The following is a 3,279-nucleotide window of genomic DNA, read 5'->3' on the forward strand; positions in this document are numbered from 1 at the left end:
AAATATTACCAAATTACATTTATAGAACTGGGATTTAGTTTTCAAAAATGAAAAGTTATCACAGAGTATCTATTCAGCTATATATTAAAGATTTCTAATTTATGGAGAAAATTACACAAGGAAAATTAAGCTATGAAGAGGTATTCAAGGTTGGGAACAAAACAATTCTTCATACACAAGTGAGACTGACAGTAAAAAACAAAAACAAGAAGAAAAGAAACAAGGCAATTCAGACAAAATATTTATAGAGCACCTACTTTGTACAATAAAACCACAATACTCAGTATCAGGAGGGGTATATAATCTCTAAACTCTACATTCTCATAATCAAGAAAAGGAATATAAAAAGACTATGTGATGGAACACTGCAAATGCTTTAAGAGAGGCACAAATTGCTGTGTCTTAAGAGAGGGATGAGATCACCGAGTTAGAGTGAGAAAAGACTTTGTGGAAGATGTAGCATTTAAAAAGTTGAATTCTAACAACCCTAACTTCTGAATATAAAAACAATTTAAACTAAAAAGCTTTCCTTTGGTTATTGTAGAGGTGAACATTGCCTCCCAGTTACTATTACAATGGAAGGTGGATAATAAAAATGTACTAAATAAATCTGAAACAACATTTTCAAATGGAATTTGACAAATAATAGCCATATCTTCAATTGCCTTTTTCCTCAAATATTGTACTAGCTTAGACTTTTACACTAAGAAACTTGAAAAAACAAAGATTTGAAATAACTGAGGCTATTCACTCATTCACTTATTAATACTTTACAAACTTTTAAAGGAGAACAACTAAAAAAGTACAATGAGACACAAAATTTAGCTCCAAGAATAAAGGCAGCAAGTCACAAAGGGATGTGAAATGAGTTACACAGAGCTGACCAAGAAAAGGAAGCCTAATTGTTTGTCCACATCTGTTCTCACCTCCAAAAGAGGACTTTATCTCATGGATCTTTACGAAAAAGACACTAGGAAATGTGTCTTTAGTAACAGATTTACATAAGACACAAAAAATCTCTTAAAAAACATTTTATTAAAGTATAAGACATGTAGAAAGAAACAAACTGTATAGCTCAATTACTTTTCACAAAGAAACACACTTACGTAACTAGCACCCAGAGCAAAAACAGAACATTAGTAGCACCCTAGAAGCCCCCTCTATGCTGTCTCTTCTAGTTGCAACCCCTTTCTCCCTACCAAAGATACCACTATCTTAGGAGTTTCCACTATGACAGTTTCTGCAACAGGAAAGATAAAAAATTGGACAAGTGAATAGGTACCACGCCAGTTGATGGAAGATCATAACGTGAAATGGTTAAAATTTGAAAGAACAGAAACCTATTTTGGAGAGGATCATAATCTTTGACAAAAAATGGATATTATATGGCAACTAAAAGTGATCTGATCAATGGTTAGATATTGGCAAAGTTCCAATTATTTTTTTAAAACCATTATTGCAAACAAAAATGGCTGTGGTAACTGTAGGTATTCTGCAAAATGGGTATTTCATTACTGCTTTTTAACTCAGGTAAAACTAACAGTAGCATCTTTATTGTCAAGAAGTTGAAATTATGCCATCAAAAATTAATGTAGGCCAGGTATGGTGGCTCATGATTATAATCCTAGCACTCTGGGAGGCTGAGGTAGGAGGATTGCTTGAGGTCAGGAGTTCAAGACCAGCGTGAGCAACAGTAAGACCTGCCTCTACTAAAAATAGAAAAGATTAGCTGGGCGTGGTGGCATGCGCCTGTAGTCCCAGCTACTTGGGAGACTGAGGCAGGAGGATTGCTTGAGCCCAGGAGTTTCAGGTTGCTATGAGCTAGGCTAATGCCATGGCACTATAGCCCAGGTGACAAGACTCTGTCTCAAAAAAATAAATCTAAAAGCATCTCGTCACTGGTTAGCAGACAGGGACCTATACTTTTCCATGCCACAGGCATGACAAACCACCATAGCCAATTTAACTGAATTCAGCTAAGAAATTTTGCCACATTCATCATAATTACTGGACCTTTCTTCAACAGATTACTACCTTGTCACTTGGTACTCTTTCTAAGACACCACATTCCCCAATTGGGAAGAAATAATTGAAGATGTGAATAAATTTTAACAATGCTGAATTTTTAAAAAAATTTGCAGGTACTATCAATTATTTACATTTTGTCCAATTTGTTTTATTAGTCTCTCTTTCTCACACATTCTTTTCTGAACTATGTGAGAGTAAGTTGCAGACTATGTACCATTTTAGCCCTAAATATTTTCATATATTCTCCTAGGAACAAGAACATTTGCTTAGATAACCACAGTATAGCTAAGCAAATCCATATTGTATTAATGTTAAACTTATTACCATATAATTATAGTCCATAGTCCAATGTCATTAATTGCCTTAAAAAATCCTTTAAAGCTATTATGTCCCCTGTCCAGAATTTAATTCAGGATCATGCATTGCATTTAATCAACAGGCCTCTTTTAAAAATCCTGTAATACCATCTCAATCATGCCACTGCACTCCTATCTGGGCAACAGAGTGAGACCCTGTCTTGGGGTGAGGTGGGGGGCAAGAATCTCGTCGTCTTCAGTCGACGAGTTCCTCAGTCGTTCTATGTCTTTTACAACTGATATTTTTAAAGAATACAGACCAGTTATTTTGTAGAACATCTCTCAGTTCAGGTTTGTGTGATGGTCTCTCATCATGTTTAAACTCAGGCTATGCATTTTTGGTAGTCATAAAATCATGTTTTCTCCTTCTCGCCGTATCATGTTAGAAACCACAAGATGCTCATTGGTAATGCTAACTACAGTAATGCTTAGCAGTAATGCTAACTTTGATCACTTGATTAAGGTGACATCTGCCAGGTTTTTCCACTATAAAGTTACTGGTTTTTTTTCTTTGTAATAAGTAAATATTTTATAAGGAATTACCTTGAGATTACATGAATATCATGTTCCTCAGCAAACTTTCACCCAAGAGTTTTGGTACCCACAAATAATTCTTTGTGAATCAAGTACTATCAATTGTTCCCAACTGGTCTCTCTAATTCCAACAGTTCTACATTTATTTGTCATTTTAAGGAAGAACTTTTCCTTCTACCTCACTTACTTATTCATTCATTTAGTTATATTTGTATAGACCCATGGATTCTTTCAGCTAGCTTCCTCTTCTGCCATGTGAGGACACAGTGTTCATCCTCTCTAGAACACACAGCCAAACCTACCAGCACCTTATCTTGGACTCCCTAGCCACCAGAACTGTGAGAAAATAAATTTTTATTAT

Source organism: Propithecus coquereli, unplaced genomic scaffold, assembly GCF_000956105.1.
Source record: "Propithecus coquereli isolate 6110/MARCELLA unplaced genomic scaffold, Pcoq_1.0 Scaffold5, whole genome shotgun sequence".
Classification (NCBI taxonomy): domain Eukaryota; kingdom Metazoa; phylum Chordata; class Mammalia; order Primates; family Indriidae; genus Propithecus; species Propithecus coquereli.